A 12,839-nucleotide genomic window follows, 5' to 3' on the forward strand; every position below is an offset into this window, starting at 1 on the left:
CCCAAAGATATAGGATAGAGATGAGCTGGAAAGCTGCATAGAGCAGTGGCAGATGGAATTTAATTCAGAAAAGAAGTAGGTTGCTTGCGGGCAAAGGGATGTCTGGAAAGTGGGATGCTTTTAAGTGTGATGTTGAAGGTTCAAAGCATGCACGCTCTGTTAAAGTGAAGGACAAGGTAGGTGCGAGTAAGGAAACCTGGATGAGAGAAATTGAGCTTTGGCAAAGAAGGAGGTGGCATGGTCCAGGTGTCGGCAGTAGGGATCAAGTGTATCCCTGGAGGAGTTTAGAAGACCGTGGAGCATTCTTGAGAAGAAAATCAGGAGGGCAAAAAGGGTGCAAAGAATAGCTCGTCAGATAAGATTAAGGAGAATCCAAAAGTATTTTGAGAACTAAGGAAAAGAGGGTAATGAAAGAGAGAGTAGAGTCCCTCATAAACCAAAGTGGTTACCTAGGTGAGGAGCCATCGGAGATGAGCAATCTCTTCAATGAGTATTTCTCCTCTGTTTTTACTGTGGAGAGAGACAGGAAGACTGGGAAGCTTGAGACAGTTAACGGAAATGACGAGGACAGTCTATACCACTGTCAATGAGGCGCTGGACATCTTAAGGTGTACAAAAGTAGATAAATCTCCTGGGCCTGATCAGATATATCCAAGGACGCTGTTGGAAGCTGGAGAAGAAATTGCAGGAGCCTTGACGGAGATATATGAATCATCGAAGATAGACACATGCTGGAATATCTCAGTGGGTCAGGTAGCATCTCTGACAAAAAAGGATGGGCGATATTTTGGGTCGGGACCCTTCTTGAGACGATGATATGAATCATCGTTAGACACAGGTGAGGTGTTAGATGACTGGAGGGTGGCTAATGAAGGGTTGCAAGGAAAAGCTTGGGAAGTATAGACCAATGAGTCTAAAATATGTGGTAGGTGAGTTACTGGAGAGGATTCTGAGTAATAAGATATACAGACACTCCCTGATTTACGCAAGAGGCCACATGCGTAAACTCGCACTGATGTAAATCATTCTGGCACCTTGTAATTTCTACAACACTATACGATTACTCAGGTACACATAGGAAACAAGCCGGCAATGACAGTGGTGCTTACCCAGAAGGCTGAGCACCAGCAGAAGTGCCCAAGACGCAACCAGATACCACTGAGACAGTTAATACTCTTAGTGACGGATACAAAGAGCTGAAGTAATTCAGTGGGCCAAGCAACATCTCTGGAGAACAAGGACAGACGATGTTTCAGGTTGTGACCCTTCTTCACTCCGAGTTAATTCCAGTAAGGAATGGGGTTGGTGACTCTGACTTACATTACATAATACGGGGAGTGCCTGTACATGCATTTGGATAGACAGGCTGATTAGGAATAGTCAATATGGATTTGTATATGGGAGATCAAGTTGCACGAATTTGATTGAGTTTTTTCAAGAAGATTGATGTGGGCATGGCCATAAACGTTGTCAGTAAGACGTTCGATAACGTTTGGCAGGATAGAATGCTCTGGAAGGTTAAGTTGCATGGATTCCAGGGAAAGCTAGCTACGTGGATGCAGAATTGGCTTCATGGAAGGAAGCAGAAGGTGGAAGTGGAAGGATGTATAGGAAGGAACTGCAGATGCAGGTTTACACTTGCGATAGACACAAAATGCTGGAGTAACTCAGGCAGCATCTCTAGATGGAAGGAATGGGTGATATTTGGGTCGAGACCCTTCTTCAGACTGAGCGTCAGGGGAGAGGGGGGTTACAGAGATAAGGAAGTGTAAGAGATGAAAAGAGATGCAGATCAAGGAAAATGTAGAAGAGACCATTATTAGCTAGGAGGTGACAACAAAGCAGAACAATATATTTAAATATAAATATAAATATATTTCACTGAACACTTCTGCTCAGTTCGCCTAAACCTACCTGATCTCCCAGTTGCTAAACACTAACTCCCCCTCCTATTCCCACACTGACCTTTCTGTCCTGGCCCTCCTCCATTGTCAGAATGAGGCCCAGCGCAAATTGGAGGAACAGCGCCTCATATTTTGCTTGGGAAACTTACACCCCAAACTGTCAAATCAAGGCAGGACTTTCACAGTGAATGGTTGGACGCTGGAAGATGTTGCAGAACAGAGGGATCTAGGGGCACTGGTGCACAGTTCCCTGAACGTGGCATCACAGGTAGATAGAGGGCAAATAAGGCTTTAAGAACATTGGCCTTCATCACTCAGGGTACCAATATAGAAGTTTGCGACATTCTGTTACAGTTGTACAAGGCGTTGGCAAGGCCGTATTCGGAGTACTGTGTTCAGTTTTGATCACCCTGCTGTAGGAAGGATGTCATTAAGCTGGAAAGAGTGCAAAGAAGATTGATGAGAAGATTCCCAGCACTTGAGGGCCTGAGCTATAGGCAGAGATTGGGCAAGCTAGGACAATTCCTTAAAAAGCAGGAAGCCGGGAGGGGGGGGGGGGGGGGGGAGTGGGGGGGGGGGATTATGGAGGTATATAAGATTAGGAGGGGAATATAGGGTGAATTATAGGGTGAATGCAGTGCGTCTTTTTACACAGGGTAGGGAGTTCAAGGACATATACGGTTAAGGTGAAAGAGGAAAGAATTGATAGGAACCCGAGGGGCAACTTTTACATAGAGGGTGGTTGGTATTTGGAATGGGCTGCCAGAGAAGGTAATTGAGGCAGGTACAATAACAACATTTAAAAGGCACTTTGACTGCACAACGAAAGGTTTAGAGCGAATGTGTAGGAAGGAACTGCATCGAGTCCACAAAATGTGTAGGAAAGAACTATAGATGCTGGTTTAAATCGAAGGTAGACACAAAATGCTGGAGTAACTCAGCTGGACAGGCAGCATCTCTGGAGATAAGGAATAGGTGGTGTTTCAGGTCGAGACCCTTCTTCAGTCTGAAGAAGGGTCTTGACCCGAAACACCACCCATTCATCTCCAGAGATGCTGCCTGTCCCGCTGAGTTACTCCAGCATTATGTGTCTAACTGCATCAAGTCATAGAGTGATACAGTGTGGGTAAAGGTCCTTCAGCCCAACTTGGCCAAACCAGCCAACAAGTCCCAGCTACACTAGTCCCACCTGCCCGAGTCTGATGATTAAGATTCACACCGAAAATAGACAAAATGCTGGAGTAACTCAGCGGGACAGCAGGATCTCTAGAGAGAAAGAATGGGTGACTTTTCAGGTCTTGACCTAAAACGTCACCCATTCCCTCTTTTAGTTTAGTTTAGAGGTACAGTGTGAAACCAGCGATCCCCGCACATTAACACTATCTTACACACACCAAGGACAATTTACAATTTTACCGGAGCCACTTAACCTACAAACCTGTACGGCTTGGGAGTGTGGGAGGAAACCGAAGATGCCTATTAAATCTTTCCCGTTCAGACTTTAGAGATACAGCACAGAAACAGGCCCTTTGGCCCACCGAGTCCATGCCGACCAGCAATTAGCACTATCCTGCACACTAGGGACAATTTATAATTACAATTCAATTCAACCTGCAATTTACGCCTTTGGAGTGTGGGAGGAAACCGGAGCACCCGGGGACAACCCAGGCGGTCACAGGGAGAACGTACAAAGTCCGTACAGAGAGCACCCATGATCAGTATTGAACCCGGGTCTCTGGCACTCTGAGGCAGCAGCTCTGCCGCTGTACCGCCCCTATTAGCTTAAATTTGCTTTTTCATATCCCTACACTGAAAAAAAGGCTCTGTGCCTGTATCCTATCCATTCCCCTCAATCTTATACACCTCTATAAGATCACCTCTAAGAGGCATAAACAAAGGAGATAGTTCATAAATGAAGATAAATTCATGTTATAAGAACAGAATTAAGACATTTGACCCATCAAGTCTACTCCCCCATTCAATCATGGCTGATCTATCTTCCCCTCTCAACCCCATTCTCCTGCCTTCTCCCCCATAACTTCTGACACCAATACTAATCAAGAATCTATCTATCTCTGCCTTCAAAATATCCATTGATGGCCTCCACGGCCTTCTGTGACAGTCTTTTTCCAAGGGTAGGAGAATCTAAAATAATATATATTCCAATTCCCCAATCTATCTCATTGCCTGCTATCCAAAAAGTGTACAAGGACTGCAAAGTAAAGTTTTTTTATCGGTACATATTACAATATTAAACCAATACCTGTAGCTTCAAGGTGAGAGATTAAATATTTAAAGGAGAGTTGAGGGGCAAGTTTTTCAGAGGGTAGAGGGTACATTGAACACGTTACCAGAGGAGGTGATAGAGGCAGGTCCAACCACAGCTTTTCAAAAAGTATTTAGACAAGTACTTGGATAGGAAAGTAGTACAATATAGGAAAAATGCAGGCAATTGGGACAAGCATAATTAGACATTTCAGTTAAAGGAATAAGTCAAGCCAAAGGGCCCATTGCCATTTTGTGTGACATTAAGGTCACATCTCTCGTTTCATACACCGATAAATACCTACCCCTCCCAATGGTGCTTCAGCCCGGACAATTCTCGAATCCTTCCACGCAGATTGTCAATTTTAACTTCATAGACTCGGTCTTACAGCACGGAAATAGGCCCTTCAGCCCAACTTGCCCATATTGATCAAGGTATGGCGAGTCCGGAAACTTGTTGGTTGTAGAAGAAGTTTATTGCAGCCGCAATATTCGAATACAGAGTTAAACAACAAGGTAAAGGACAACCATCAAAAACTTACTGTCTTCTTCGAAGACTTCGCCGAACTACTATTTCGGGCGCCAAACGCGCACATGACATCGCTGGCCAATCAGCGATGTCGCTCCCTGGACCAATCCCCATGGTCGCGTTCACACGTGACCTCGCTGGCCAATCCGAGGGTTCGACGACCTGGACCATTCTCTAGAACCCCCAGAACCCGAGGTGCGGAACCTAGCAGGGAGCCGGATTTCGCGACCATAACGAGTACGGAGAGGGACAGCCTGAACCACAGGAGCCGGGGGTTCCGGACTTGGCGGAACAGCCGGAACGGGAGGTCCTGGAGGAACTACCGGAACGGGGGGTCCTGGAGGAACTGCCGGAACGGGGGGTCCTGGAGGAACTGTCGGAATGGGGGGTCCTGGACTGAGCGGAACTAACGGAGGTCGGCCTCTCCTAGGGGTCTGACCGACCAGGACTGGTTGATCCGGATCCAAATGTGCAGGTTTGAGCCGGGACACCGAGACGAGCTCACTCTTGCCACACATGTCTAAGGTGAAGGTAGCCGTTCCCTTACGCAAAACCCGGAACGGCCCTTGATAGACCCTCTGCAACGGGGCGCGATGGGAATCTTTTCGCAGAAAAACGAACTCAGTCCTTCAGGGAAGGCGGTTCATGTACCATGGGACACCCATGACGTGAAGTCGGAACTGGAGCCAGGGAGCCCACCCGTTCCCGGAGAGATGCTAACACTGATGGGACTGTAGGCAGCTGGTCTGAAGGGTCCGGAAACAGATCTCCGGGTACTCGAAGTGTCGAGCCATATACTAGCTCTGCGGACGACGCACCGAGATCTAGCTTAGGAGCAGTCCGGATGCCCAAAAGAACCCAAGGGAGCTGGTCTACCCAGTCCGGGCCTTCAAGCCTTGCACTGAGGGACGCCTTAAGTTGGCGGTGGAACCTTTCTACGAGTCCATTTGCCTGGGGGTGATATGCAGTCGTGGGTTGTAACTTGGACCCGTACAGTTCTGCGAGCGCGGCCCAGAGGGACGAAGTGAATTGTGGGCCTCTGTCAGTGGTAATAACTGCCGGGACCCCGAAACGAGCTACCCAATGAAGGGCCAAAGTCCTAGCACAAGACGCTGACGAAATATCAGACAATGGGAAAGCCTCTGGCCACCGGGTGAACCGATCCACCACCGTGAGGAGGTGGGTGTAGCCCCGGGAGGAAGGCAAAGGACCGACCAAATCCACGTGGATGTGGAAAAAACGAACAGCCGGGACCTCGAAATCCTGTACGGGGGGCTGGACATGGCGCTGGACTTTAGCGGTCTGACAGGGAACGCAGGCACGCGCCCAACCCACTACCTGTTTTCGTAGGCCATGCCAGACAAACCGAGCTGCTACCAAAGCAGAGGTGGAGCGGATGGACGGGTGCGCCAGCCCATGAATGGCATCGAAAACCCGGCGCTGAAGGGAGGGCGGTACTACCGGCCTGGGACGGGGAAGAGAAACATCGCACCAGACTTTTGTGCCTTCTGACCCACAAGCTACCTGGGCCAACTTCAATCCCGAAGTGGTGGACTGGTATGCCGAAGCGGTATCCGCTAGAAGCTGTGCCTCCGCAAGCTCTTGGGGATCCACTTCGCAGTCCACCGCCGAAATAGGGGGAAAAGCAGGTCTAGACAGGGCGTCAGCAACGGCATTAAGCTTACCCGCGACATGACGGACATCGGTGGTGAATTCGGAGATAGCAGTCAGGTGAAGGATGCAAAAAAGAGGTACCGGGACAAGATGGAGTCACAGATGGAGCAGCAGGACACCAGGCGCCTTTGGCAGGGGCTACGGACTATAACTAGCTACAGGTCCAGCACCCCCTCAACCGGAAGTGCCGGCTCCTCCTTAGCTGATGACCTGAACTCTTTTTACGCACGGTTTGAGACGGGTAACACCACCAGCTCGCCGTCTAAAAACAGCACCGAAGGGGCGCTGGCTAGCGAGGCTGGAGGGGGATCCACCGCCGGGGATGTGCACACATTCTCGGTGTCCGAGCATGAGGTGAGGTGGGCTCTGACGCGTGTGAACACGAGGAAAGCTGGAGGCCCAGATGGTATATCTGGGCGAGTACTAAAGTCTTGTGCTACTCAGCTTGCTCCAGTGCTCACCACAATATTCAACCTCTCCTTGGCAAAGTCCGTGGTCCCTGCATGCTTCAAAAAATCCATCATTGTACCGGTGCCAAAGAATGCCTCTCCAGCGTGTTTAAATGACTACCGACCGGTGGCCCTCACCTCGGTTGTCATGAAATGCTTGGAGAGGCTAGTCAAGAAGCACATCTGCGCCCTCCTTCCTCGCAACATGGACCCACTACAGTTCGCATACCGTCCGAACAGGTCCACGGATGATGCGGTCTCCCAGGTTCTACACACCGCTCTCTCTCATCTGGACAGCCAGGGGGGCTATGTGAGGATGCTGTTCATTGACTTTAGTTCAGCATTCAACACAATAGTCCCCAGCAGACTGGTTGAGAAGCTGCTGGAACTGGGGCTTAGCACCCCTCTGTGTGCCTGGGTCCTGGACTTTCTCACTGCCAGGCCCCAAGTGGTCAGGATGGGGGAACACACATCTAGCTCCCTCACCCTGAACATAGGATCCCCCCAGGGCTGCGTCCTTAGCCCCCTACTGTACTCCCTGTACACACATGACTGTAGGGCCAGGTTCAGCTCAAACTCCATCATCAAGTTTGCTGATGACACTGTGGTGGTGGGCCGGATCTCCAACAACGATGAGAAGGCCTACCGGGAGGAGGTGGCTGATCTGGCACTCTGGTGTCAGGACAATAGCCTCCTCTTGAATGTCACTAAAACAAAGGAGCTGATTGTGGACTTCAGAAGGGCTAAACATCCAAGGACGTACACGCCACTGGAGATAAATGGGTCTATTGTGGATAGGGTGAGCAATTTCAAATACTTGGGAGTCCGCATCTCAGAGGATCTGACGTGGGCAACGCACATTGCCGCACTGGTGGGTAAGGCTAAGCAGCGCCTTTACCACCTTAGACAACTGAGGAAATTCAGAGTGTCGCTGAGGATCCTCCATTGCTTCTACTCTGGGGCTGTAGAGAGCATCCTGTCCGGCAACATTACAGTCTGGTTTGGGAACAGCTCTGCCCAGGACAGGATGGCCCTGCAGAGAATAGTGCGTTCGGCAGAACGCACCATGGGAACTACACTCGTCCCCCTGCAGGACCTATACATCAGGAGGTGCAGATCCAGAGCAAGCAAGATCATGAGGGACCCCTGCCACCCCAGTAACGGACTGTTCCAGATGCTACGGTCAGGCAAACGCCTCCGCTGTCACGCTGTGAAAACGGAGAGGATGAGACGGAGCTTCTTCCCACAGGCCATCAGGACTGTCAACTTTGATAACCCCAGAGACTAAATTTTTGTCGACACTTTTTGTGCTATGTTTAGTAACTTATTAACTTTATTTATATGCTGTAACTGTAATTATTTTTGTGCACAACCCGCAGGCATTGCCACTTTCATTTCACTGCACATCGAGTATGTGTATGTGACAAATAAATTTGACTTGACTTGACTTGGTGCCGCTGCTGGCGGGCCGACCATGGGTCAGACAATTTGACAAAAGCAAATGTTAATGGTTTATGGTCCATAAAGGCCACAAATGGGCGGCCCTCAAGGAAGTACCTGAAATGACGAACAGCTAAATAGAGGGCCAAAAGCTCTCGGTCAAATGCGCTATACTTCAGCTCAGCCGAATTTAGTTGCCGGCTGAAAAACGCCAAAGGCTGCCAACGGCCACCGACCTGCTGCTCCAGAACCCCGCCCGCTCCAGAACCCCGCCCACCGCCACGTCAGAGGCGTCAACCGTCAGGGCCGTGGGGGCGGAGGGGCTCGGGTGGACCAACATGGTGGCGTCTGCCAAAGCTGCCTTAGCTGCTGTAAAAGCCGACTCTGCGGTCGGGGACCATATCAACTCTACCGGATTCCCTGCAAGGCATTGGAAAAGCGGGCGCATGACTCGCGCAGCTGCCGGGACGAACCTATGGTAGAAATTAACCATGCCTACGAACTCCTGTAGCCCTTTTACTGTGGTGGGACTAGGAAATGCCCGGATAGCCTCCACCTTTTCGGGCAAAGGGGAGGCGCCGGCAGGGGTAATTCTGTGCCCTAGAAAATCAAGAGCAGGAAGGCCGAATTGACATTTGGAGGGTTGGATTATGAGCCCGTGGTCTTGGAGCCGCTGGAAAACGGTCCGCAAGTGGGCCTGGTGTTTCTGCACTGAGGTGCTGGCAACCAGGATGTCGTCTAAATAAATAAACAAAAAGGGTAAATCCCGGCCCACGCAGTCCATCAGTCGTTGGAAAGCCTGTGCCGCGTTCTTTAAACCGAAAGGCATACGCAACCATTCAAACAACCCGAACGGAGTAATCGTTGCAGTTTTCTGTATGTCCTCCGGTCGCACCGGGATCTGGTGGTATCCTCGCACCAAATCGATTTTGGAGAACACCACCGCTCCTTCCAGCCCAGATGAAAAGTCCTGTAGGTGCGGTATGGGGTAGCGATCAGTCGTGGTGACAGCATTGAGACGCCGATAAACGCCACATGGTCTCCACCCCCCAGATGCCTTGGAGACCATATGTAACGGCGAGGCCCACGGGCTGTCAGACTGACGAACAATTCCCATTTCCTCCATCTTCCTGAACTCTGCCCGTGCCACCACCAGTTTGTCTGGCGGTAGCCTCCTGGCCCGAGCGAAAACAGGAGGGCCTTCGGTGCGGATGTGATGGACCACGCCGTGCTTGGCCGAAGACGTGTCGAAACGTTGAATGAGCAGCTCTGGAAACTCCGCCAGAATCTCAGCATACGAGTCGGGGGCCGCGACGACGGCCTGGACAGTAGGGCTGGGCGAGGAGGCGATTGTCGGAGCGACGTGCTCATCTTCGGCGGAGGGTCGGAGGTCGTTACCGCGGACATCAGGGACCAGTGAAAAAGCCCAGAGAAAATCTGCTCCCAAGATCGCTTGTTTGACGTCGGCTATGATGAATGGCCATTCGTACGTGCGGAGGCCTAACACAAGGGACATCTTCCGTATACCGAAAGTGCGAATTGGGCTGCCATTAACCGCGATGAGGGTGGGACCTGTCTTACCCGATCTGGTTTCGAGGTCGGTCGGCGGCACTATACTGACGATGGCTCCCGTGTCCACCAAAAATTCTGTGTCCGTGAATGGATCATGGACATAGAGGCGCCGGTTCTGGCCAATCGTAACTGCCCCTATGTACGATCGGCCGAGGCATTTCCCGCGAAGGTACAAGGTGAGCGGCAGTTGCGGGATTCGCTACCCCATCGTAGGTGATAATAGCACCAGCCGCGCTTGTGCAGATCTTTTTGGCGGGCTTTCGGAGAATTGGCGGGAGACGTGGCGCCATCTTGCCGTCGCTGTGGCGTGGTCACTGATGTCGAGACCTTGTTGATCGAACCGCTTGCCTGGTCCTTTGCCTTGTTTTTAGCCGCTATGAGCGCGTCCGCTTTCGCTGCATATGCTTCGGGGTCCTTAAAAGAACAATCCGTGAGCAGCAGTCGGACATCCTCAGGAAGCTTCTCGCGGAATGCCTGTTCGAACATAGGGCAATCCGTATGCTCACCGGCTAGCATCATCATTTCGGACATGAGGACGGAAGGCAGTCGGTCTCCAAGATCCGGTAGGTGCAGAAGTCTTGCCGCACCACCATGCTTATTAAACCCGAAGATTCGCAGTAATACTTTCTTCAGGGCCTCGTACTTGCTTTCCGCAGGTGGATTAACGATGAACCGCATCACGCGCGTGGTCGTCTCCGATGATAGAGCGCTGACGAGGAAGTAATACCTCGTGGAGTCGTCCGATATCTTCTTTATATGAAATTGAGCTTCGGTGTGTATAAACCAAGATTGCGGTGCGTGCGTCCAAAACCACGGAAGGTGAACGCTTACCGCGCTTGACTCCGGTGTGCCCGGCGCGGCCATCGCCGACGAGGCGTCGGGTCCCTGCATAGTCGGTGATCGTCCAGATCACGTCGGGGTCACCAATATGGCGAGTCCGGAAACTTGTTGGTTGTAGAAGAAGTTTATTGCAGCCGCAATATTCGAATACAGAGTTAAACAACAAGGTAAAGGACAACCATCAAAAACTTACTGTCTTCTTCGAAGACTTCGCCGAACTACTATTTCGGGCGCCAAACGCGCACATGACATCGCTGGCCAATCAGCGATGTCGCTCCCTGGACCAATCCACATGGTCGCGTTCACACGTGACCTCGCTGGCCAATCCGAGGGTTCGACGACCTGGACCATTCTCTATGGTCGCTACAAAGGTGCTCTGTCTACACTAGTCCCAACTGCTTACGCTTGACCCATGTCCCTCTAAACCCTTCCTATCCATGTATTTATGCAAAATATATTTTTATTGTTGTTATAGTACCTGCCTCAACTACCTCCAGCATCGTATTACATATCCCCACCACACTCTATGTGAAAAAGTCACCTATGGTTCAATGGTTTCTTTATTATTACGTGTACCAAGGTACAATAAGATGTTTCTGTATTCATATCAGTGAGAGATTATTGCCATACACAAGTACAATAGCCGGTTAGCATATAATACAAAAAAACAGCCCACTGAGTTTATATGCAATAGTAGTCAGGTTTTGGAGCCATTTCACAGTCCCAGCTGTAGCTAACCGTCAGGGCCTGCTGCAGCCATCATCTGGTCGTCCCATGAACCATCATCCTTGCCTGGTCCATCTTCAAGCCACAAGGGGCACTGCCCGCAGCTGACCTTGAATGCACGAAAGGCAAGAACCCCTGGGTCTTGCTGTCCCTTGTCCAGCGTCTGCCGCCACTGCCGACTCCCTCTGCTCCAGATCCCGGTGTTCGGGATGAGCAGGGGCTGGGCTCAGCGGCGTCCCTCTCCTGGTTCTGCGGCAAGCAGGCCAGGCCTGCTGCCATGGTATGTTGCGGCTCACTGGGACCTTCAACCACTCACCGCGCGGCACGCCCCCAGGTCCCTATTAAATCTTTCCCTTTTAACCTTAAACCAGATGTCCTCCAGCACTTTGTTTTTTCCTTAAGATTCCAGCATCTGCAGTTTCTTGTGGCTCCACTATACTACGTTGTGTAGTTACTTCAGACTGTGACTACCCACCTCAGATGCTATACTAGATTTCCCACTTCTTGTACATAGTGGAATTACTTTGCATGCTGTAATAGATTACTCAATTTCCATTCATGGTGTTGTTGGATTATCCAGTTCCCTATTTACGCTTTGCTAGATTACACCTACTGATTACACGACCACTTCACATGAAGCACTGGATTACCCAGTTACTGTTTGTACTGATGGAAAATGGCCAATTAAACATTAGAGGAAAGGTATTAGGGCAAACATCAGGGTAAATAGCTTAACCAAAATACTTTTGTTGAACGAGTTCTTTGTGCAATAGATTTTTCCATGGATTCTTAAAAGACTTGCCGTTCTCACTTGAATTCTATTGTACCTTGATTTGATTCGAGGACATTATTATTAACATGTAATGACAAGGTTATGGATGCCTTTCGTGTGCCTTGTGTAAACAACAAGGGAAAACAGCCAATTGTGGCATAATTGGCACAGCCGGATTCTGTTATAAACAACTTTATTGCACACTGACACAATGCCGCACACAAGCTGCACGACTGCCTCTATTCAAACACTGACAGCAACACTGACACTAGTACAACAGCCAAGCACTCTGCACAGACAAATATTTCATTAGACAGCACAGGAAAGCAGTTTAAGGTCACACACTGCCACCTCCACTCCAGTTTTATCGCACCAATAAAGAAATACGGAATAACAAACGGAGGGAAAAAAAAAGAGACCAAAGTTACGAGGAATTTTCAGGAAAAGAACAGATCGATTTCAAACTGTGACCTTCATGTTTATAGGACAGGGACTAGGAAACAAAATAATTTTTCATTTCACGGAAGCAGATTATCAGGGACTGGTTTACATTCCGATAGTAGCGTTGTGATATTAACTGTGTTTACAGCAATTTTATATTGTTAATTAAGAGAGAATTTTGCAGACATTCCTACAGAGAGAGGCAGATCTTGGCCTGGAGCCCAAAG

At 49.8% G+C, this 12,839-nt stretch overlaps 1 protein-coding gene across 2 annotated transcripts in view; it reads right to left on the minus strand.

Annotated features, from left to right (window-relative positions):
* Window positions 1-12,839, minus strand: part of sh3pxd2aa (SH3 and PX domains 2Aa) — a 135,751-nt gene that overhangs the window by 54,865 nt on the left and 68,047 nt on the right. The window lies entirely within an intron of this gene.

This window comes from Rhinoraja longicauda, chromosome 16 (genome assembly GCF_053455715.1).
Source record: "Rhinoraja longicauda isolate Sanriku21f chromosome 16, sRhiLon1.1, whole genome shotgun sequence".
Classification (NCBI taxonomy): Eukaryota; Metazoa; Chordata; class Chondrichthyes; order Rajiformes; family Arhynchobatidae; genus Rhinoraja; species Rhinoraja longicauda.